Genomic DNA, 26,437 nt, shown 5'->3' on the forward strand with positions numbered 1-26,437 from the left:
CTACCTCCGCTTTCTTTTCAGTGTCCTTTTTTCTGTCACTTTTCCATTCAGGGGCTCCAGGATAGCAATTTTCAAAGCAAGAATTCATGTCAAAGAGCTAGCCTGCAAGTTGAACAGCTGCAAATGGCTCCCAGAATTCTGATGAAGGTAAAAATATATTTCACTCTGATTTAAAATTCTCATTGTTCTGCACAGGGACATGCTACTGTCTCTCTAGCTGAAAGAAGATCCTTTCTACCTTCGATTCATTCCTTTTATTTTAAAAAAGGTGATTCAAACACTATAAATAGGTTGGCAGCCCTGGGGTCCATGTTACCTCCACAACTGAGACAATTGGATGGAAAGCATCTGAGGGCTATACTTTAATTGTTCAAAACTGGCTGTTTTAACAGAGTGAGAGGGGCCATGCATTCTCTCTCTTCCTCTTCACTGAAAAAAAATTGGAGGGGAATTGGGAGCACATAATTTTTGTGCTAGGTTTCAGGTTAGATGTACATACCACAGTGAATACTGTACTGCCTATTTTCTATTGTCCATGGGGAAACAACAGTGAATTTCCATGTCTAAAGGTGACCCTGCTGTTGGGCAAGGTAGTGGCAAGGGATTTTGAGTTCTACCTACCCATTAAAAAACCCCAAAACCAAATAATTACTATTGGATTCTTTTCTTTACTATCAGGGATACTGAGATATACTTGTGGGATTTCTTTCTTGTGAACTAAAATAATTTGGCTGGTATTATGGCCTTTGATTTGGGCATGAGGCGAGAGACACTATTTAATTATTGTGCCCTGGAATAAAAAGTTTCAGCCCAGCTACGCTCCCATCTGCACTGCTATATAATGAGGTTTGAAACTGCATTATATGGTCAGTGTAGGCTCACATAACACAGTTTAACTGTACTGAACTATATTATACTAGCGGTGCCCGGCCACGCATTGCTGTGGCGAAGTATGGTGAGACTGTACTGTATATTGATAATCTTATATTATCTGCTTAGAACTGGATTATATGAGGCCCCTTCTTCATAGCTGTATAAAATGCACACTGAAGTGGATTATATGGCAGTGTGGAGTCAAGATAATCCAGTTCAAAGCAGATAATATAAGATTCTAAATGGGTTATATAGCTGTGTGGAAGGGCCTTCAGTCTACACTGCCATATAATCCAGTGCAAATTAGATAATCTGTGGAAGAGGCCTAAGTGAGGCCTAAATCTGCCTGTCCCCTGGGCTGAGTAGGTTGCTAGGAGACCAAGTGGGCAGAGCTTAGCCTTCTAACTGGCAGCAATTGGATAAAAACAATTATTCCTCTCCCTCTAATTAGAACTTTATTTTTCTTTCTTTTTTTGTTGTATCAACCTAGAGCCGTGGATGATGGGTCGTGTTGTCAGATTTCGAGGTTGGGGGGGCCTGTAGTTTTGTTGTTTTGTTTGGTGCCCTGATTCCATCACTCTTTTATATATATAGATGATTCTACACAGACTATATAATGCAGTGTCAAACTGCAGTATATGGCAATATATGTGGGGCTTATAGCTGTATTTTCCTTCCTAGCCCTTCCCTCCTTGTAATGTATCAAGCCAAAGCCAAAGACCTTCTAATGTGCTGAAAAACTTTTGATGCAGAGAGGTCACGGCTACTGCTACTGTTTTTCCCATATACAAATTAGTGCAAAATGTGTTTTCCAGCTTGGCCTCTGAAAATGAGATCATGCATGTGGGCATTATGTACATTACTAGACATATTTTTTCACTCAAAATAACCAATTCTAAAAGGCGTTTTCTATATATGCATATGTCATCGTCATTTGAACATTTTCTTGACTTGACAAATCTATCAGTACATTTGGAAAGTGTAAATTTTGGTAGATAATTAAGTCCTGTGATAATTAGTTTCTTCTCAGCATGATAGCAAGGAAAGATCACACCAGGAAGAAATAGCAAATACACAAATTTCTAAAGAACCTTTGCCTGAACAACAATCTTGCTCCTTGCCATTTCTTTTTAAAACCTATCATATCTGAAATAGCACACTATCGAGATTTTGTCATCCATTGAAGTTAGTGGGACATGGGTTAGTCATGGTTAATAAAACACTATGTAACAAAATTTGAAAATAATTCTGTTCCTGGTTTAGAAGTGTTATTTCCTGTTTAATTGTGCAGTACTTACTTTTAAAGTAGTTGCTATACTCCCGAAACTTTGCATTTGTGGCTGCAAAGTATGTTGAATTGGTTGAGACTCTATGAGATAGTCATTGAAAAACTGTAGCAAACTGTGCAACAGGATGTCTCACAAAAACAAGGAGAAGAATTATAATATTGATCACTCTCATCTGCAAGGTTTGCATTTCTATTAAGATCTCAGGAATACCTAGCATTTACATTTACATATTAGCAGTAGGTGCTAGTAAAGAGCCATGTCCTGAAATCCTATGTGATGTTTGTAAAGTATAAGAGGTGATAAGCAATGTTTTCAGAACATTTACATAAGACATTTAACTCAATTTCCAATGACAATAAGAGATTATTTTACACCTGATAAAGTTGACATGATAGTGCCATAATCTTATCAAGGGCTATCTCTGTCCACTTGTTTACGTCCACCAGTTCTTTCAAATGAAGGAGTTCAGGGATTGCTTGTGTGCTGGGAAGGACATTTAGTGGTAAGGGGTAAGGGTTTCAGTCATAGGTTCATGATTGCGAAGATATAGCAATTTCAAATTGGGTTCAACTTTTTTAAAGATCTTGGAGATTGTATTGTCAAATCACTGGCTTGTTGTGTGGCATCCAGGCTTTATGGCTGTGTTCTAGCAGCATTTTCTCCTGCATCTGTGGCTGAAGATCTGGTGGTAGTAAGGCCAGTGTGTATATACCTGTGGAATGTCCAAGGTGGGTGAAAAGAACCATTAAACAGGTGTAAAGTGTGCAATTAATAAGCTTGGATGTGTGTGTGTGTGTTGAGTGAGAGCCACCCATTGATATGTGAGTAACCATGAGGATAGCATAGTCAGTTGGTGAGGGCATCTGCATAGAAGTAGCCTGGCTTTTGTTCCTTTTGAATTGTTTGCTGCCTGGAGACATCCTTTGTCTGGTTGGTGTTCACTGGCCCTAGTAGATATACTCCACTTGCATTACTACCATCACATTCCCTGAAGATGCCAGCCACAGATGCATTCAAAATGTCAGGAGAAAATACTGGTCAATGCCATACAGTCTGGAAACCACACAACACCCCATCTTGTAGATTGAAATATTATGCCATGCATTATGTATCCTTCCCTTTATTCTCCACTTTTTTCCAATAATTAGAATGGACTTCTAGCGACTTCAATCCATGCTCCCAGAGGATCCCAGGAGCAGAAAATTGGCCTCTAGATCACTGTAGGTGCCAACCCTGCTGTAATACTTTATTTTATTTTATTCATATGAATTTATGTATAATAATAGAATGTAAATAAGGTCACAGTATGAAGATGGAGGTTAGAGCCTTTGGGTCTGTGGTTTTGGGGAATGAGAGGCTGTTTATCTAGCATTCATGTTTGCAGGATGCATTTCAGTATGCTTGGAAACATTCCTGACTCAGCAAACTACCTGCATGAAGATGTCAGGAGCAAAAAGTTAAATATCCTGTTTTACTGTAAGCATGACTAAGGCCCCTTCTACACTGACCTATATCCCAGGATCCGATCCCAGATTATCTGCTTTGAACTAGATTATATGAATCTACACTGCCAGATAATCTGGGATCAGATCCTCGAATATAGGGCAGTGTAGATCCAGCCTAATATCTACACCAAAAGTATAAGTCGTTTCGTCCTCCACATATTGTTGAACTGCAACTTCATTCTTCTCTATTGGCTGACTAGCATTGGTTTCCAACAGCACCCAGATCTATAATACATGGTTTGAAACCACTTTAAATGTGGTTTAGGAATAAATTATTATGATTTTGGTTTTTCTGCAATATTTTCCCAACGGTGACATTTCCCCAGCTACATCATTATTTCAAGAGCAGAAAATGCTGTTCATACACAACAAATGCTATTTTTCTCTGCAAATAATTTCTTTTATTTGCATAATAAATACTGAATTGTGAAGGTTACTGTCTGTACAGGATTCTTCTCAACAAGAGTTCTTATCTCTAAAAAAACCCCATGTTCTTGACATTTTCCAACATTTTTGAATGCTTTTTCATCCTCATTTTACAGTTTTGTCCCCTCTTTCCCCATTTATCTAAAATAGTGCAGGCCTCAATAAAATAATTTCTCTTAGACATTCAAATTTCAGGAAATGAAAATGAAGTTAAATTAGTTATCCCTATGGTAAAACAGGGCACTTTTGATACTTCTCCCATACTCACGGACAAGTTCAAAAAATCTCCAAGGCCCTAAGGCTATGGACACTTAACTTATCCGCAGTCATATATGCCTGTGTGGTAGCTCCTATCTAACAAAACAGATGGGCCATTTCAAATTCTTTGCTCTGAAGAATTTTGTGTTTTTTCTTATTCTGAATGTCCTACTGTTAGTCCTGACCAGAACAGACCTACTGCATGAATGAGATTTTCCCATATGCAACAATTGATTGAATTGATCTACTTTGCACAATTCAAGGACAAAACTACCTTTGTAGTCTTATCTGTTTAACCCAGTGGTTCTCAACCTGGGGTCCCCTGAGGTTTTTGGCCTTCAACTCCCAGAAATCCTAACACCTGGTAAACTGGCTGGGATTTCTGGGAGTTGTAGGCCAAAAACATCTGGGGACTCCAGGTTGAAAACCACTGGTTTAACCTGTAAGGTAACAATGGAATTTAAAATAAATCTTATTGGTGTTCTTAACTAACCATCTAATTTCCAAACAATATATACTCCTGGAATTGTAGAGTTACAAGGGCCTGCAAGGGCCATCTAGTCTTAGCCCCTGTCATGCAGAAACACACAGTTCAAGCACTCCTGAAAGATGCCCATCCAATTTTTTTTTATAAAGACCTCCAAAAAAGGAGAGTCGCCAAGGTAATCATTTCATCATCAAACACTTTCTTAGAGTAAATAGGTTCTCCTTAATGTTTAGGTGGAATCTAATTTCTTGTCATTGAATCCGTTGGTTTGTCATTTAGGCTGGATCGACACTGCCCTATATCTCAAGATCTGATCCCAGATTATCTGCTTATCCCAGATTAACTGGCAATGTAGACTCATATAATCCAATTCAAAGCAGACAATCTGGGATCAGATCCTGGGATATAGGGCAGCGTAGAAGGGGCCTTAGTCTCTGGAGCAGGAGAAAAAAAGCTGGTTGCACCTTCTACATGACATCTCTTCAGATACTTAAAGATGGCTATTAAATAATATTAGTCTTTGCTTCTTCCGAATGCTAACTCATATCTCATAAGTCTTGGGTTTCCAGACTTTTCATCATCTTGGTTGTTATTCCCTGGACAGGTTTCAGATTGTTGATAATATTCCTCTTGAACTGTAATGCCCAGAGTTAGGTAAAGTATTCTGGTCTACCTATGACCAAAGCAGACACTCTACCTTGGTCTGGACACTACACTATATTATACTATATATAGATTGAAAGAGAGAGTCTGTGATGTGATGTGTGTGTATACATACATATATACACATATACACACACAATAAATATAGTCATGGTCCAATTTTATTTCTAGGCATATGCCAATGCGTTTAATGGCAAATCCGGTCCTGGGTTGTGCTACTGAACCCACTGGAATTACTCTTGCATAAATGAGATAGTGATGAATTACAGCTTGATGGCTGAAAATGAATCCTACATGTTTCCTCCTGGGATACTAACAAACTCCAAAGGCAAAACAAATTATCTTTTATATTTGCAGCTTTCTTTTTCATTCATTTTGTCTTTGTAGATATGCACCAGCTTTGAACTGCAGCGTGTAATTAAGAATCCCTAAGGAGGATTAGCAGATCCTAATAAGGCATCTATTCCGGTAACTACCGTTTCTATATATTTCCCATGGATTAGGTATGCAGTCTTACTCCATTACTGGGGTGCTTTACACCTTGGGAACTCCTTTCTTTTTAGGGCGCTCTCTATTATTTTCATAAACTTTTCACCCTCATTAAATTAGATTATTCTTCCCCGCCTCCCCAACTTTTGAAGGTTTTTTTCCCTTGGAAAAAAATGCCCTGTGATTTTTTCCTTTCAGGAAATAAAATCATCCCCTGTTTTTTTGAAGGCTAGATCTTTCTGAACTCTCTATTAATAAATGCATTCCTTTTCAAAGATTCTATATAAAAAGCAGCAAATTCCTCTGATATGTTAAACAGCCTTTCCACTCTCATCATCTGAAAAACATCTCTAGTTGAAGCTTAGGCCTCTTTCTCTGTTAATTACACAGCCTTAAAGAAATCTCTGTTAAAGACTCAGAAATTCTCCATAACAACACTCATGTGATACTGCCTAACAACTTATTCTATGATAGAGGGAAGGGAGGGAAAGAGAGAGGAAGATGAAGAAGAATGTTTAAAATAGAAGTGATGTTAAGTGGCTACTATCATCATTTAAAAAGAAAAGAAAACACAGATATCAACAAAAAAGATGGCTAAGGAGGAATAATTTCTTCATAGTATAGCAGTTTGAGTGTCGTACTGGACAACACTATGGTTCACATTTCTGCTCAGTTATGGAGATGCAGTGGATGCTTTTGGGCTCTCTTTGTACAAAAGAAAGGAAATTGCAAACCTCTTCTGAATAAAGTTGCCTTATGATCACTGTTTGTCAAAAATTGAAGGCAAACCAAAACCTACCACCACAATAGAAGCAAATTTAGGAATGTCTCCTTCAATGCAGAAGAAGTATCATACCGCTCACAAGGGATGTACGTTTTGAGTATTCTGTCCTCGAGAGGGAAAACAATTACAGCTGTTTTCTCCCCAATGCCTGAGAAAGCAAACATTGTTTTGCTGCATTTTCCCTGTATTCAAACATCCCAAATTGTTGAAGAGGGATTGCTCTATGTATAGAAACACTTAGACTTTTTACACAAAAGTACTGTTTTCTCTACAATAAGTAGTTTCTCCAGAAAGTAGGAGGCTTTGTGAAAAGGCTTACTTGATGAATGTGTGGTTTTGATAGATAAGTATTCTTGGGAAGGCACAGCCTAAGTTTTTAATGCCTGGGTTCACTCAGGGTGGATCTACAGTGCCATATAATAGACTTGTGTATTTGGGGTAAACCCTGACCCATTTTGTGTGCCGGCTTTCGGTGGGGTCCCCGATCCATTTTTTGAAAGCCTCCCAAAATCTAGAGGGCAAGTATCTGTTTTTGCTTTCGGGTGCCAAAAGATTCATTCTCTATTATTTGGGGGGGGGGGATCCCACTCAGGCTCCCCTTCCCGGCATGCACTTTAAAGAGACTTCTTCTTGCCTGCTGTTTCTACTCGAGAGTCAGAGGTGCTTGGCTGGCTGCAGGCGCTGGCACTCCTGCAAGCCACGCACACACTTTTTCTAAGGAGATTTTGTGTGTGGCATGCAGGATTGTTCATGCCTGCCAGGCCTGCAGCCGAGTGCCTCTTATGCTGTGATGCTGAAAAGCACGACAGGAGCCGAGACCCGCTCCTGCTTGCTTTTGTGTCAAGCTGATTTACGTAGCGGGAGGGGTTTTCCTGTTTCGTGCTCCCAAAGAAATGAAAGACATGAAAGAAATGAAAGAAACGGAAGAAATAAATATAATCCAGTTCAAAACAGATAATCTGGATTCAGATTATATGGCAGTGTAGATGGGGCCCAAGATCCTGCAGTCCATTTTATTATTATTATTATTATTATTATTATTATTATTAAACTTTATTTGTACCCCGCTAGCATCTCCCGAAGGACTCGATGCGGCTTACAAACGCCAAGGCCTCAACACACAATATAACAATACAAAACAAAAGGCAAATTAAAACAATTAAAACAGTATAAACAACAAGCAGTAAACAATACGCTAAAACACAATAAAACTGGGCCGGGCCAGAGTAATGGGTACAAGATTAAAAGTGCTGATGTGACAGGTGAAATATAAGGCTTATAGGGCAAGTGCAGAGTGCGATATGCGATCTTAATTCTAATAAAGTGCTTATGGGACTTGGTATTGGAGATTTCCTATTAATCTGGGAAGGCACATTGGAACAGCCAGGTCTTCAAGTTCTTTCTGAAGACTGCCAATGTAGGGGCCTGTCTTTTACCTTTAGCAGTTGTTTCTCTTTCTCTTGATCATATCTGTGTATGAAGCTTGACAGTCTTTTGTATCTCTGTCATGATGTGAGTTAATTTTCTCTCACATTCTTTTGATATCAACATAACATTAGCAAGGCTGTTACATTTGGAGCATCAGGAGCCTATGAAATAAATGCATTCTCCTAAAATTAATTTTTAAATGGTGCCTGCATTATTATCAGATGACTGCAATAGTTTCCATACTTTGGCTGAAGCAACTCATGCTTAAGAACTATAAACAGAATATGTATCTCCCCCTCCCCTTTGCATTGGCAGAGGATTGGCATAAATGGAAATTAATCAGAAAAGGATAAAATGATATTAAATGTTTATTTAATCAAGTCATTTGAAAGAATATGACATGCGGACACTGCACTCCCAATTTATTATGATAACAGAAGCCCATTGATACTAATGAAATGGCAATCTGATGAAACACAATGGGCTATTTCTGGAAACACTGCTGGCTCAGGTTATGGATAGCACAATAGAAGCTGAAACCTAAGGGAAGGGCCTTTGTATTCCTAGTCTTGCTGTTGTCCTTAGCTAATTATTAAATCTGATGAGGACAGCAAAGTGAGTGGAAGAACACACTGTCCTCCCTGTTCTCCAAGACACACATATACATATATCTTTGTAAGATCCACAAAGGGGAAAACTTAAGATAGGAGTAGCTAGATTGTTTCAAAAGATTAAGATCACAGCCCCTTAAATATTTTTAATTGGAAATGGCTTATTTAGCAAATAGTTATGCAAGAATAAATAAGACTAAACTACAAAGGGATGGATACTTTTAAAGAACATGTTACAGGGAGAGCAGAATCTAAGCGGGTGGCTCCTGAAATTATGTGAATGCATGGGAGATCACTTGGGAACTACTTGTGAGCCACCTCAAATATCATGATGAAAAAAAGTGTGGAAGTAAGTAATTATCCTTCCTGATTCATATCCTAGTTCATATCATGATTGGCCCAGGATCTAGGATATAAATCTCTTTCCTCTTAACTAGCCAACTATGCAGGTTCACATATATATGGTAGCATCTTCCTCATCTCCCTGTCACCAAAATGGCTTTTGGAGAAACATATAAATGTGAGAAGAGTCAAAAACAGCTGCTGTATTTCAGGACAAACAATAGTATGCATTTTCCTCCTCTATTGTGTAAACGTTTTTGATGTTTACTGTATAATTAAACCATTTTAACCTACCTGAGAAGGCATAGATAAATATTTTAACATACATGAATAAATATGGCAGCTGAGCAATTTGCAGACCATATTGTGAATGCATGGTGTTTGGGCATGCTTGATGTTGCTCCCAACTCCCCAGAGCATTCATATGCCATCTGAAAGGAGCCTCTGTCTTTTGTGGAGCTGGAACAATCACCACAATTGCCTCTCAAAGGTGTGATTGGCATATGCAGCCAGCCATATAAGTATCTACTTGAAGTGTTCGAGCATGACAAATGGCTCTGTGCAGCAAGCCGTACTCATGAAGTGGTTCAAGAAGAGGTTCCAGTAATTTTCATGCCAGTGTAAACTGCATGATCCTAGAGTAAAATAAAATTAAGCAGAATCCAACAAAGAGCTTGAGGCCGAGGTGTCATGTGTAGGATTGAGAAATAAATGTGTATGATTCACAATTATGGACAGAAATATCCATTTGGCTCCTCCCCAATGTTTTAGAAAATATATTTTGGTGCCAACTCAATGACAACTCAGGGCCCTTCCACACACCCATATAACCCAGAATATCAAGGCAGAAAATCCCACAATATCTGCTATGAACTGGGTTATCTGAGTCTACACTAACATATGTTCCAGTTCAAAGCAGAAAATGTGGGATTTTATTCAACTGTATGGAGGGGTCCTTCGTTACACTGACACTACTTTCAATAGTTTGCCAACACTCTTGATTCAAAGCTAACTATCTGCTGCTCGCCTAAGGTGTTTCCAGGGAGTAGCTTTGAAGGGATGGGGTATGAAATGAGAGCATGGCTCATCCTAAGAAGAATCCTCTTTCTAGTGTTGCAGAGTGGGAGGCACCGAAAACTGTCTATACTTAGATCTCTTACATATGATGGATTCACATTCACATTGCGTCTTTGGTCCAAACAACACTGAAAATTTAATGCAATTTAAACTGGTGTTGAAGAAAATTGTTTAGCTGTGCAGATGATTATGGGGAAAACCTTGAACCAGTTTGAGACCACATAAAGCACCTTCAAGCCTGACAAGCATTGAAGGCTTTATTGGCATGTTTTAGCGGAAATTTGTTGTCTGGTCAATGAAGGAGATTCCACCTGAACATTAGGAAGAACTTAACTGTGAGAGCTGTTCAACAATGAAACTCTCTCTCTGCCCCAGACTGTGGTGGAGGCTTCTTCTTTGGAGGCTTTTGAGCAGAGGCTGAATGACCATCTGTTGGGGGTGCTTTGAATGCAATTTCCTGCTTCTTGGCAGGGGGTTGGGATGGATGGCCCATGAGGTGTCTTGCAGCTCTATGATTTATGATTCTATGAATGCAGGAGAAGGGTATGGTGGCAGTACCATGTGTGGGAAATTGGTTGGTCTGAATCAGAGCAGATCCTGCAGTCTATATTACTCCACTACCGCAAAGCTGGATCCTCCAGTGGCGTAGTGGGTTAAAGCCTTGTAACTTGAAGGTTGGGTTGCTGACCTGAAGGCTGCCAGGTTCAAATCCCACCCGGGGAGAGTGTGGATGAGCTCCCTCTATCAGTTCCAGCTCCATGTGGGGACATGAGAGAAGCCTCCCACAAGGATGGTAAAAACATCAAGAGAACATCCAGGCGTCCCCTGGGCAATGTCCTCGCAGATGGCAAATTCTCTCACACCAGAAGTGACTTGCAGTTTCTCAAGTCGCTCTTGACACGAAAAAAACTCGCAAATATTGGAGCAGCCCCCAATATTTCATAACGGAGTAATTCTGTTTACCCTCCAATACTTACAGTAAGTGGAGAAATATTGTGGTGTTAGCCAGGAGTGAACTCAGGATGAGTCTGGATATAATGACCACATAGATGACCTTTTAGAAGCCACTGCCTCCAAACCTTCTGGTCACTTTAGCCAGGAGACTTTTTTCCTTTGTAAAAACAATAACTAGAGCCAGGTGAATTGTATTTTAAGAAACTCCACACGATCTCTCCAGGATGGAGACCTACTCCCTATGCTGGTCACATATGCTTGATGGATGGTTCTTGTGTCCCTCTATTTGTGCAGCCAAAAAGAATTATACCTCCTGTGTGATGGAGACAGACTTGTACAGGAGAGAAGAGGGCCTGCAGGGAAAGCAAGATGTGGGTGTATTGAGGCCTTTGTGCCACAACGACAGGAAAGGCATCAGCAACAACAAACGGCAAGTTGAAGGGCATTGTTCAATTGAATGAACTCAAGTGCGAAACCTCAAAAGCTATCCATTTGGCCTCTCTTAAGTATTGAGCAGAGGAACGTCAGCATTGTCCTCAGCAATGTTAACTATATAAGAGGGACTTTCAGCTGGTGCTGTTACTAGAGATGTCATTATTATCTTCTGAATTCACTGCTAAATCAGAAAATAAAGCAGGCGTAGCTTTCCTCATGTGGCTTCCTGTCAAACTTTTTTGACATTTCTCTCATCTACTATGTGATATTCAAGGCAGAATTGGTACCAAAAGGATATTCAGCAACACTGTAGACTTGAAAGGGGATATCCAGAGAGCCAAACCCAGCCCCTCAAATAACATTCATCACATTGGATAGCTCCCTTAGAAAGTGGGCTAAAACCTGGAGCACATCGCTGCCCTAGAGATATGGAAGCCACTTGCTAACACTTCTTCTTCCTGACCTGCTTTGTAGTCAGAATACTAATAAATTAGAATCAGAGGGAGGCAGCTGCTTCAAGTAGCAAATACCTCACAGCAATGTGGAAGTGGTTTGTATTAGAGTTAGTTGGGGAGGATAGTCAGAAAGAAGGGTCTTGACTTCATCCCACAACTCTTTGGGTGCACAAGTAAATAATACATATAATGACCCATATATGACATCTCTATGAATGACATCATCCCCTGGGACCCTCAGAGGCTCCAATAAAATCCCAATGGATCATTACATTTCATTATTTTGTATCTAGAAAACCCAGTGCTGAAACAGACTGGGCATCCCTAAATTAGACTATCAGATTAAGATCTGGCAATCTCATGTGTATATCCCAATTCAGTAATAAAACTAACTGGTTGGATATTTATGGCATAACATACCTTAAAGAGTTTATGCACAAGCAACATAGCACACTGTTTTGCACACTGCACACTGTTTTGCACACTGCACACTGTTTTGATCCTTAGGCGGAAAGTTGGGATATAAAAGAAATACATAGATTTGGAAAAGCAGCAGCGATAATAATAATAATAATAATAATAATAATAATAATAATAATACATAACAATAATGATAATAATTTGATACACAACAAGATGAGTACACAGCAAATAAGATCACTATGCTGGCTTTTGTATTGCATCACACATCGGACACTTCCCAATGTGATGTATCGGCAAATAATGAGTACAGATCCGAGTAGGGTGGCCTTTTGCAGCTGATAGATGGTAATTTTGTTAGCACCGATTGTTTTCAAGTGCTGGCCAAGGTGTGCCGATCACCACTGGGACCACCTTTATTGGCTTGTGCCAGTCTTTTTAGTTCGATCTTTAGATCCTCGTATCATGTCAGCTTTTCCAGATGCTTCTCTTCAATCCTGCTGTCACCTGGGATTGCAACATCTACAATCCATACTTCATTTTTAATATGATTGTAAGGTAAGGAGTATCATGCTCAAAAACTATGTCAGTCTGGATTCAGAAGTCCCAGAGTAGTAGTAGTAGTAGTAGTAATTATTATTATTGACACAACAATATAGTATGACACAGCAAACAAGATAGATATGCTGGATTTCATATCAAAAAATCACAAGTCGAACACTCCCCAAGCGTTTAGGATTGTGTGATGTATTTTCAGATGATGCGTGCAGATCCCAGTAGGGTGGCTTTTTGTAGTTGGCAGATCGTAATTTTTTCAATGTCTATTGTTTCCAAATGCTGGCTGAGATCTTTTTACACGGTACCCAATGTGCCGATCACCATCGGAACCACCTATTATTATTATTATTATTATTATTATTATTATTATTATTATTATTATTACTACTACTACTATTATTATTATTATTGCTGCTGCTGCTGCTTTGCCAAATCTATGTGTTGTGGTGTCTAACAAAAAATAACAAAATGGCAAACATTCAATGTTGAAAACAGACAAAACAACAAATCAAAGCAAAGCAAGCTTTGGGATTCTTCATGTTTTCCCCTTCTTAGGGGAGTCAAAGCATCTTGCAGTATAATTAAACTAGAAGGAGTTTGAACTCTCAGAATTTTGTTATGAAGCTACCTCTCCATGCTTCCCAGACCAATATACGATCAAAATGTAATTGTGCTTCAGGTTTTTCATTTACCTAGATTTTATGAAACATTTATTGGAAAAAAGCACCAAGCCACATGTTTTGAAATGTGTATTTTGGAATAAAGTACATTTCGAAATGCATATTTTAAAATGAAAAATGTCTGTGAATGTTTTGCGGAAAAAGTGTTCAAAATTACTTATTTACATGGAATCCCCTACAGAATCTCTTTCCAGGAGATATACAGCTGATTCCATATGTTGTTGTTTTTAAAGGCTGTTAAAACTGATTGGTTTTGTTTGGCTTCTAAATTAAAGTTATATATACTTTCTAATATAAATGGTTCCGCGTATGTTTAAGTTTTGAATTTGACTTCTTTTGAGTAGTTCTATCTTTATATACACACACACACACACACACACACACACACACACACACACACAGCAAACTTGATTTATGAATTTTTGAGCTTATGATATTGATATTGAATTGTATGCTTCTCCCCCAAGTGTTTGTGGGAAGACTGCAGCTCTGAGAGGTAGCTAAGAAATGCATTAAACCCAATCAATCAGTCCCTATGCATCTAAACATTAATTTTCAGCTGGAATGAAAACAACCCACAGATTCATATAGGAGCAAGGTGGAATGGGTTCAAGAATGAACTCATACAAAATTGGCATGGACTGGAAATAGAGTTATTGACCTGTTCTCCTATATAACTGATCTTCTTTAATTTCTTAGCTACACAAAGGTTTGAAAGGCTGTGGACACACAAGTTACTTTTCTTGACTGGATTGTAAAGCATATCCACAAATGTTCTCATCCTTGTTTTTTCTGAAAAGGGCCTTCAATCATACATTGGGGAATGGAGGAAAGGGACAACTTAAGACATACAAAAGCATTTAGGACATTGGGGGGGGGGGATAAAATAGAGAACAAAAATTATTAAGGTCCTATCTAGACTGCCATATAATGCAGATTGAAACTATATTATACTATACTGGTAAACAGCTGCTGCAATAAATCACTCTGACCATGAGGTCATGAGTTCGAGGCCAGCCCGTGGCGGGGTGAGCACCCATCAATTAAAAATAAAATATAGCCCCTGCTCGTTGCTGACCTAGCAACCCGAAAGATAATTGCATCTATCAAGTAGGAAATAAGGTACCACTTATAAAAGTGGGGAGGCAAGTTTAACTAATTTACAACATTGGAATGAGGAAGTGAGGAAGTGCCATCAGAGTGGATGATGAAGCAGCTGCTCCCCCCTGTGGCCAGAATCGAACATCCCCTCAGGAGAAGGTTAAATTGCCTCTGCGTCTGTCTGTCTGTCTGTCTGTCTCTGTCTCAGTTCGATGTGTTTATGGGCATTGAATGTTTTCCCTATATGTACATAATGTGATCTGCCCTGAATCCCCTTTGGGGTGAGAAGGGCGGAATATAAATACTGTAAATAAATAAATAAATAGTTAGCATAGACCAGTGGTTCTCAATCTGTGAGTCCCCAGATATTTTGGCTTTCAACTCCCAGAAATCCTAACAGCTGGTAAACTTGTGTTGTCGAAGGCTATAATGGCCGGGAACACAGGGTTGTTGTATGTCTTTTGGGCTGTGTGGCCATGTTCCAGAAGTATTCTCTCCTGACGTTTCGCCCACATCTATGGCAGGCATCCTCTGAGTATGCCTGCCATAGATGTAGGCAAAACGTCAGGAGAGAATACTTCTGGAACATGGCCACACAGCCCAAAAGACATACAACAACCCAGCTGGTAAACTGGTTGGGTTTTCTGGGAGTTGTAGGCCAAAAACACCTGGGGACCCCAAGATGAAAACCACTGGTGTAGACTCATATAATGCAGTTTAACTGCACTGGCTATATTGGATTATATGGCAGTGCAGATGGTGCCTATATCTAGTAGTCTACTGCTAGAATTTAGCATAGACCAAATGAACTAAAAGGATTTATCTACACATTGATGTACTTGTTTAATGGGTTTATCTTAGTTGGGACTAACAAAATTCAAGATATCAATTTTTTGTTTAGCTGTGGAAATCTTTCCTTTGTAATGTTTTTGTTTTTATTTTGCCTTTTTGCATGGTAAACAATAATCCTGTGTTGTACAACACTTGCACAACAATGGGCAGAAGCGAACATTTCAGCTCCTAAAAGGAAGCAATGCCAGATGAAAATAGAGTTTTATGTCATCCTGTTGCTTCGCTAAGATAGGGAAGCATGGTGGAAGAGTCATTAGACTATTGTAATGTAAAAAGTCATGTATGGGATTTCTACATAGCACTAGAGGTGTGGGAAGGGGAAGAAGGAAACAGCAATGGGTCCAAGAGGCATGCAACAAAGAAGTCCATCTTATTCTAGCCCAGTCCAATCAGGTCCCAATTAATCCAATTGCAGTGTTCTTCATTATATGCTGTCTATTTTCTATGGCAACTATAGATGTTTTCCCTCTGTTGCTTTTGATGTTGCATGAGTTGTGTCTCTAACACTTCTTTTTTTAAAATAACATCCATATGAGCACGTAACCCTTCCTAAAGCAATAGTGATGGGGCTTCAAGGGACCAGCTAAGCACAGCAGGTATCAAAAACCTCTGCTTTGCTCTGTAGGGATCACAGCTCTAGCCTCCCTCTGGTCAGAACTAGCTGTCTCAATCCTGCTTTTAATTTAGTGGTGGTTAAAAAAAAAGTCCTAGGAATAATAAAAGAGAGGGTCAAAAAAGCTCTTATTATTAGCCTCAGAAAAGTTTAAAACCAAAAAGTGACATTACTATTTCCTAGAACATTCTAGAAAGTCAAGTTGAGATTGATCTGAGCATTGAATGTGATAAAGTTACAACAACAACAACAACAACACCAACAACAATGAGAAGACCTGGCTATGGCTCATGAATGGGACCCTGAAGAAGGAGACAGAAGGCCTGATCCTTGCAGCCCAGGAGCAAGCCATCAGGACAAAGGCAATTCAGGCCAAGATCGAAAAATCAGCTAATGACCCAAAATGCAGACTGTGCAAGGAAACCGATGAACCCATCGATCATCTCCTCAGCTGCTGTAAGAAAATTGTACAGACAGACTACAAACAGAGGCACAACTATGTGGCCCAAATGATTCATTGGAACTTATGCCTCAAGTACCACCTCCCAGCAGCAAAGAATTGGTGGGATCACAAACCTGCAAAAGTATTGGAAATGCAAAGATACTGTGGGACTTCCGAATCCAGACTGACAAAGTTCTGGAACACAACACACCAGACATCACAGTTGTGGAAAAGAAAAAGGTTTGGATCATTGATGTCGCCATCCCAGGTGACAGTCGCATTGACGAAAAATAACAGGAAAAACTCAGCCACTATCAAGACCTCAATGGAGCCTCCAGTGGCCTAGGGGATAAAAGCCTTGTGACTTGAAGGTTGTGTTGCTGACCTGAAGGCTGCCAGGTTCGAATCCCACCAGGGGAGAGTGCAGATGAGCTCCCTCTATCAGCTCCAGCACCATGCGGGGACATGAGAGACAAGGATGGTAAAACATCAAAACATTTGGGCGTCCCCTGGGCAACGTCCTTGCAGACGGCCAATTCTCTCACTCCAGAAGCAACTCCGGTTGCTCCTGACATGAAAAAAAAATGGACAAAATTTAAAATCTAGATTACAGATCACATACCCGTACTATTAAGACCCAACTCAGCCCATGGGATCACCCGGGGGAGTCTAAAGGGAGCTCCAGTAATTCTTTTTGAAGTTGTGACATTTCCTACTACCTGGGTTCCTGAATTTGGGTTTTCTCTTTAGAATGTTCTATCCTTTGACCATGCTTTTATGTTTAGACCTCGGTGGGCTTTGAACCCACTTTTGCTATTATGAGCCCTCTACATATGATTCTGGGATGGTTTAGCTTTTCTATTGTTTCTTAAGCTAGACTTGCACTTGCCACCCTGAAAGAGGATAGAAGTAGAGTTACACTCCAGCAGTGCTATCCAGGATCTCAGCCATTGTCTTGCATTAGAAAAAGGCTCGAAGGCATGAGCAGGCTGGGTTTTTGCAAACCATTCTTAATCTTAAGTGACAATTTCATGCTTCTTGAGACACAGCTCCTCAGATCTGTGTGTCTGTAAAATAAAATAAATAGCTAAATAAAATAATGTCTGGCCGCCAAAGCAGTGGGTGATTAACCTGAGCTTAGAAAAGGGGGCAGGGTGAGCTATAGTCTCAAAGATAGACTGGAGGAAGAGAAGAATATTACATTCATATGGGCTACTTGAGGAATGAATGAAAGCACTCCTAATCTTTCCGTTGCACAGCTGCATTCAACACATTTCACTAATCTGTTATTAAAATGCTGTCGCTCTTCTGAATCTCCTCTAGGGCTAAAACTTTTCCTATGGAAAATACTATCTAGGGAAGGGAGAAAAGCAAAATGCAATGCAAAGGTAAACTTTCATTTTCTCTTCTTTCTGTTGTTGCAAATAGAATAGCCTTCTTGGATCTATACTTGGTGGGATTGTAAAACACACACTCTCTCACTCACACAAAACCAAACAAAAATAAAACATGACCGCCTTCTTTTAAACTGCACGCTTGGCTCATTGCTGTACATTTTTACGTTTTAGTAATCTCAGCTGTCATATGTTCACTATGAATCTGTAATTGGGGGCCAGAACAGATGGCAGAAGCTTAAAATGACACATACTGGCAGCAGTACCTTGACAGAAGACACAATTAAAATATACTGGGAAGCATTTGTGGTTTACAGGAATATTCATGGCAAGGAATTCAGTTATATAATGGAATCAAAGAATCATACTTTACATCTGTGGCCAGAAAACCTCTTTCTTAGATTTACTTTGAATGGAATTACTAAAGATAGTGTCCTCACATCTTTTCTCCCTCTTTCTCAATTAATGTTAAGTTAGGCAACATTTCTGATATTGTCACTTTTTGCAAGTCTTGTCCCCTGCAGGTAGCAACCAATGAAGTTGAACAACATGTTCACCTTCACCTAACATTAGCTGTAGGATCCAGTGTTATCTGAAAGCATCTTTAACCATTGTTAATAACTGTTCCATATCAACTGCACTGGAGGATGAATTCTTATCCATTTGGGTGGTCAGGCATTCCTCTTTGTTATATATCAGTCTTAGATGCCCTTGAGAGAGTATGGCTCTCCTGACTCATCACTAGACACACTACAGTGTAAATGAGAAAAATAATAATAATAGAGTTTCACCTCCATTATGTTAATTTTGTTCCATAGCATACTAAGAGTGGCCATCCAAAGCACTGGTGAAAATCTGCCCATAGGTAGTCACTAGTTTAGAAAATATATAAGGAATCACAAAGTCCCCCAGTCATCACTTACTGGGCAGCAACCAATGTCAGTGACAGGGATCTGTTTTCCTCTTGATCAAAAAGCAGCTGACTGATGTTTCCCTGCCCTCCCATGTGTGATCCCTGGATTGATGGTCAGAAGTAGGGTCACTGTCCCAATATCATTTCACAACAGAGATTGTGTGTGTGTGTTTGTGTGTATGAATGTCAGTAAGCTGCTTCCTGATTGTCAGGAGAACAGGCCCCTGATGCTCACAGTATCTGCTGCCTGGTGAGTCACAATTGGAGTAGGGAGCTGCGGAATGTCTGGCTGGGAGACCCTATTCAGCTTCATCACTACATTGCTTACATACCTGCAGAGGTACTACAGATTTCTGGATGTATTTCTTTAATAATTAAAACACCCAGGTTCCATTCTGTTCTATTCTCCTCTGCATGAATGAAAAACTAAATATGCAACTTTCTGGTGAAATCATCCATTCAACATAATGTATATTTTAAGTCAGAGAACATACTTTTAAAATCTGGTACAAATCAAATGGAGAAAAAAATATCTTTTTACATTATGTGATAACAAACTAAAATGCACACAGGGAAAAAAAAACACCTACAGTAGAGTCTCACTTATCCAACACTTGCTTATCCAACGTTCTGGATTATCCAACGCATTTTTGTAGTCAATGTTTTCAATACATCGTGATATTTTGGTGCTAAATTTGTAAATACAGTAATTACTACATAGCATTACTGCGTATTGAACTACTTTTTCTGTCAAATTTGTTGTTAAACATGATGTTTTGGTGCTTATTTTGTAAAATAATAACCTAATTCGATGTGTAATAGACTTTTCCTTAACCCCTCCTTATTATCCAACATATTCACTTATCCAACTTTCTGCCGGCCCATTTATGTTGCATAAGTGAGACTCTACTGTATATTTCAATGGATACGTAGCTGTTGTTGTGCTTCCAACAATGACCATGAAGCAGTTGCTGCATTCATTTCTTTTTTTTTTTCTTTTTTTTAACAAATTTGTATTTTTTAAAACACAAAAAATACATACTGTTCACATACAAAATTACAATTCCCACCACCAACATGAGGATAGTTTTCATTTACATATTCATTTCTTTTTGAGACAATCTTTATATCTTTATCTTTATACATTTCCATTCTATATACTATATAACATTTATATCTTATTTCTTATGGCTTGATCTCTGGATTGATTCATGATATAGTTCTTTACCCTTGTCCATCTTTCTTCCATTTCTCTCGTTCTATTTTCATTAGTTTTTAAAACATTTAATTTCACATTCATAATTTCAAATTTCATTTGCTCCACCATATATTGGTACCATTTATTTACTGTCCATTTTGATTTATCTTTCCAGCCTAATACTATTACTGCTTGTGCACATTCAATTATTGCTTCTTTTATTTCCTTTTTATTTCCCGTTTCCTCTCTTTTCCCTAATACTGCTATTTCCTTTGTTATGACCCACTCTTTTCTTAGTATTTGATTTGACTCATTTTGTATAGTCTGCCAGAAATATTGTACATATTCACATTCCCACATCATGTGCATAAACCGATCTTTCTGATGACATCCATGCATTGCTGCATTCATTTCTGGCTTTGAACTTAGCTTTATCTCAATGCACAGAGCAACCTTCTACTTTGTTAGTGCATTGTAAACCACCTCATTTATCCCACAGCTGTCTAAGAGGAAGCCTCATGGAAGTTTCCTAAATTAAAATGTAACTCTTTCCTCACTCTTTCCCAATGCTGCTGAACAGAAATGATCAGATGAAGCGGAACAGGAGGCATTGATAGCGTTTGTTTATGTGTTTGCCTTCTGTATCAATATGATTTTGTCACTCAGGACACTGTGATATTTTGTAATCTTTTATTAACAATTTTAGCTGCCTTTAATCATGTTTTTAATTGCATTGATATTTAATTCTCTTTAACTTCTGTAAATTGTTTTTTTAGCTGGAACTCTTTTAGTTGTTTATTGCTCACATGTGGTCTCTGATGTTGCTAGTTTAAAATACCAGGTAGATGTTAATAGGGAGCCCCCATGACACATTGCACTGAACCACCTAGCTGCTGAACTTGCTGACCAAAAGCTCGGCAGTTCGAATCCAGGGAGCAAGGTGAGCTCCCTCTGTTAGCCCCAACTTCTGCCAACCTAGCAGTTCGAAAAGATGCAAATGTGAGTAGATCAATAGGTACAGCTCCAGCAGGAAGGTAACAGCTCTCCATGCAGTCATGCCGGCCACATGACCTTGGAGGCATCTACAGAGAATGCCGGCTCTTTGGCTTAGAAATGGAGATGAGTATCAACCCCGTAGAGTCGGATACGACTAGACTTAATGTCAGGGGAAAAACTCAGATGTTAATAGGGAGAAAGAAGACCTCTTTCTGACAGTCCTGGGCTAAATGGACAAATAATCTGACCCCACATGTGGAAGTTTCTTTTATTGGATTACATTTAATTCAGAAGACTTTCTCAATAACAATCGCAATCTGTCTTCCTGATAATTAGTTCCAATTTTTCTCATCCTTCTATCTATGGAAGTTGGAAAGAGCACATGGATTCTCAAATGACCATCCAGCTTGTTAGTAGCTGTTCTTGATGACCACCTTGTGTATATAAGACATATCCTGTACTTGTTTGCAACTACATTCTGGATTAAATCTAATGCTCCATCTGTCTTGGCTTTCAGCATTGCAGCCTTGTCTGATGATCAGTTCAGCAAAGTCCAAATGACACAGCCAGGCAAGCAGCCGGCTGGTATCTGGATGGTTGAGTTGGCTTCAGAAAGAAGAGGCTTATCGTTCTTATTGACACCATGTCGATTCTCCATCAAAGCACAGGAAAGCCTTTGCATTCAAACAACCATAATGTGCATGTTTTTAAAAAAGAAACAGTATGTTTTTGTTTTACAATTTTCAAATTTATCCTTTAGCTAATACTTTCAAGCTGGAACAAAAATGAATAGGTTAGGGTGAGTCTTGACAATCCATTGAAGGTTTAATGACAGATTTTTTACATGTATGTTTACATATTGATGGTACCCTCTTATCAGATTCAAGATCTGAGAGAACAGCTGCACCGAAAAGAGGCCCTAGGTTCTAGACTTCTAATTCTAGAAAAAGCATTCTTGAGTCTCCTTGACCCTTCTCTCTCCATTGAGTGTCTTGAACATCACTCCTGATCTGTTGTAAAATGTTTTTGAACTGTCCAGAGGTGAGGTGAATGGGATAAAAGTCTGCTAATGTATGAGAAGAGGTGAGATAAATGCCCTACTTCCCCTTTGATTTGCAGATGGTCCAACTCCCTGCCAGAAATGCAAAAGACACTTCCATGTGCCAAAGTAATTTTGACCCATTGTGACAAGAACCTTCTAGCCATGATCTTTGATCTGTGAGAGACATTCTACAACATGCAAATCACCGCTTAGTGTGCCGTCAATGAATGAGAAGCACATTCAACCAGTTTTCTAGATATTCGTATATTGCCTGTTTTGCTGGAACACCCAGATGTTTGGAGTATTATGATATGAACTAATACAAATGCCTGGAAGATGAAGGATGGGCATTATGTTGGCTGTCATATTGCAATGTTTTACATTTCTCACTATTGGCTATGCGAGACAGGGGAGATGGGATTTGGGTTCGGGCTGTGGCGCAGGCTGGAGAGCAGCTGCAATGAATCACTCTGACCAGGAGGTCATGAGTTCGAGGCCTGCTCGGAGCCTATGTTTGTTTGTCTTTGTTCTATGTTAAAAGGCATTGAATGTTTGCCTATATGTGTAATGTGATCCGCCCTGAGTCCCCTTCGGGGACAGAAGGGCGCAATATAAATGCTGTAAATAAAGAAAATAAATAAATTTGCAGTCCAAGAATATTTGGAGACTTGCATAACTACCAATTTCAGCCCTTATTTTGGTGAAGTTTACAATAACGTGAATCTACAGAGAGCATTTATTCAAGTATATTTAATAAACTGGATTTTTAGAAAGGATTTTAAGATTCAATGAAGGTCAGCAGTTGAACCTAAGAGCCATGGTGGTGCAATGGGTTAAACCCTTGTGCCAGCTGAACTGCTGTCCTGGCAGTTGGGTTGCTGACCTGAAGTTCAAATCGGTGAGATGGGGGGAGCTCTGTCAGCTCTAGCTTGTGGGGAGTTGAGAGAAGCCTCCCAGCAGGATGGTAACACATCCGGGTGTCCCCTGGGCAATGTCTCTATAGACGGCCAATTCTCTCACACCAGAAGTGACTTGCAGTATGTTCTCAAGTCACTTCTGACACGATAAAAAAGCATTGGAATAATTTCCCCACACACAAGCTCTCAGCAAATATTTTGTAGCTATTACTGTTATGATTAAAAGAAATCCTGTAAGATTTAGGCTTCAGTCATGTACAATTTATTCACTCATAAATCCTGCTTATATCACTGGGACTTACATATGTATAAATGGTGGCAGGTTGATATTCTTACATAGCAAATTAATGAGCTGGATATCAATGAACATCACGTCCAGGGTATGGGGGAGAATCACTGTAGTTTGGAGCCAGAATTAGTCAAAGTGGATCCATATGTTCCATTAATTTCAGTGGCATGTATTTTAACAAGTTGCATCCCAATGTGCAGAAGAGTTGATTTCTTGAAATGAAGGATCCGCCCTCCAAAAATGTGTACATCTTTAACAGCTAAGAGTAGCTTTGCTGATTATTTGAAGAGTAAACATTTGTAAAGAATAAACATTATAATAACGGTTTCATCAGAGTAACGAATTATCATTTTATGCATGGTGTGCAAATCGCCGTCTCTGCACAGGCACCATGTTCTTTGTTGAAGCACAGAGTTACAAAACTCACTTAACATTTATCTTCTAATTTTGTGATCTTTTTTTGTTTAAAAAATGCAAACATTTTTCAGAATTATTATATGTGTGTGTGTGTCTGTGTGTGTGTGTGTGTGTCTGTGTCTTAACAGCTTATAGTTAATAAATGAGCCCATTCAGAGGATCATCAAAGAGAATGTCTCAAAACCCTATAAATTGTATTGAGACTCCAAACTAATGAGACTTTTATTACAATACAGTCAGTTACAATTTCACTTCCCAATAACTGCTAATGCATTTTTATCTTATTCTGGAAAAAAAGGGCATGTGATTGTATTTTTTTTTTTTTAAAAAAAGAAGAGAACAGCATATTATTTACTGGCCCATATTTTTGTTTTTCATTTACTGCACAAAACCACTAAATGCAATTTTTTTGTAGAATACGTCCCAAACTGTGCACTTTTTCATTAGTCCAAGGTTCTTTGTTCTCAAGGTTCTTTCACATTTTAAAAACATTTGCAAATATTATTTTTCCTTACTCTTCTTTAGTTTCACTTCCTCTTACAACCCCGTCCCCTCCCTAGTACATTTATCTGATTCTCATTCAACTGTGTCCATTTTCATTCTATCTCCCAATCTACAATAGCTTCTTGGTGTCTTTAGGGTTTGGTCCCAGGCATCCCCAAAATGTGAGTTCCTAAATTATGCATGTATGTATTTATTTTTTATCTTGCTTTTCTCCCATGGGTGGGATTCAAAGCGGTGACAAACTAAATCCATAGGCAAACTAAACAAAGCAACTTTTTCCTAGTTTCTCTAGCCCCGAACACAATAAGCAGCTTTGAGAAGCCATTTCTTTATAGCTCAAATTCGTGCTGACATGACAGTGTCTTCAGTTGGAGTGATACTGCCATATAATGCAGTTTTGGAACTGCATTATATGGTCAGTGTAGGTCCATATAACTGTATTCCAAACAGTATTATATGGTAATCTAGATCCAGTCTTTGCTGTTTAATCTGCACTGTCCCCATATGTGTCCCCACATTTTTGGGACAGAAGTAAAAATTCATCTGAAATGAATGGAAGTCTAGCTGGATCAAAAACATTTAGGGTATGCATTCCAATATCTCTTCTCATTTAGCTAAACGAAAATATGAAGTCCTGCCCTTCCCCATCATAATGATAACTGTGGCTAGAAAGGATGATCAATATGGAACACATTTCAGCGAGCTGAGTTTAAAAAGTTAATTTGCAATATACAAACCATTAACCATTGTAACCCCTCTAATTAGACTATGAAGCCTACTCTCACACCCCATATGGGACGCATATGTTCTCTTAAATGAACTCTGTGGGCTTGTATATTCACCTTCGCATAATGTTGCTTTACTTCTTTCATGAGACATTTTGTCCAAGGAAAGTATCATATTTCTCTCCCACCCTTCTATCTCCTACAGATATACCCAAACATATAAAGATCAGTGAAAGAGATGAAATAGCTGATTATTAGTCCCCAAAACTAGGACACCCAATTTAAAGAATGCATTTCCTCAGCACAAACAAGGGTTTACAGCTCATTGTAGTCTTCACTCTTGGTGTCATAGTTATGCTGCTATAGTAAAGATCAAGGTCAAATGGATGTAGTATCATACTGCTGATCAATGAACAATATATGCACATATTAGATAATACAGGGAGAGATGTAAAATGTAGAACTGTACACGTTGGTTTTTTTTTGGCAAATTATTGGCAAAATGTACTTCTCCAAATTGCACAATGTAAGTTTGCTCTGAAATGCTTTCTGAGAATTATTGCATTGTTTTAGTGCTGTTAGCTGTTTTGGGTCTCATTTTGGAGACATAATGTAAGATAACAACAACAACACAACAATATTTTTCTAATTGTGTCAGAAGTGACTTGAGAACGTACTGCAAGTCGCTTCTAGTGTGACAGAATTGGCCGCCTACAGAGACATTACCCAGGGGACACCCGGATGTGTTACCATCTTGCTGGGAGGCTTCTCTCATGTCCCTACAAGCTAGAGCTGACAGACGGGAGCTCACCCCGTCTCATGGATTCAAACCAGCAACCTTCAGGTCAGCAACCCAACCTTCAAGTCAGCAGTCCAGTCGGCACAAGGGTTTAACCCAGTGCGCCATCGCGGCTCCTAACAATTATATTATTATTATTTTATTGTATGACACAGCAAACAAGATAGATATGCTGGATTTCATTTCACAAAATCACAAGTCGAACACTTCCCAAGTGTCTAGGACTGTGTGATGTATTTTCGGACGATGCGTGGAGATCCCAGTAGGGTGGCCTTTTGCAGTATTATTATTATTTTATTATGACACAACAAACTAGATAGATATGCTGGATTTTGTATCACAAAATCACAAGTCGAACACTTCCCAAGTGTCTAGGACTGTGTGATTATTATTATTATTATTATTATTATTATTATTATTATTATTATTATTATTATTATTATTTCCTGTATGCACTAAAATTATTAACAATTATTTTCCATACAGGAAAAATCACTCTTT

At 38.9% G+C, this 26,437-nt stretch overlaps 2 long non-coding RNA genes across 5 annotated transcripts in view; both read left to right on the plus strand.

The window, feature by feature from the left end:
* Positions 1–26,437, plus strand: part of LOC134293414 (uncharacterized) — a 478,005-nt gene that overhangs the window by 7,888 nt on the left and 443,680 nt on the right. For all 4 annotated transcript variants that reach the window (XR_010000388.1, XR_010000387.1, XR_010000385.1 and 1 more), the window contains exon 2: positions 52–147. This is a non-coding gene — a long non-coding RNA (uncharacterized LOC134293414). The remainder of the gene's footprint in view (positions 1–51; positions 148–26,437) is intronic.
* Positions 184–15,666, plus strand: LOC134293415 (uncharacterized). The gene is made up of 3 exons (XR_010000389.1): positions 184–3,386; positions 5,889–5,969; positions 11,481–15,666. It is a non-coding gene; the product is annotated as an uncharacterized LOC134293415 (long non-coding RNA).

This window comes from Anolis carolinensis, unplaced genomic scaffold (genome assembly GCF_035594765.1).
Source record: "Anolis carolinensis isolate JA03-04 unplaced genomic scaffold, rAnoCar3.1.pri scaffold_8, whole genome shotgun sequence".
In the NCBI taxonomy this organism is placed as follows: domain Eukaryota; kingdom Metazoa; phylum Chordata; class Lepidosauria; order Squamata; family Dactyloidae; genus Anolis; species Anolis carolinensis.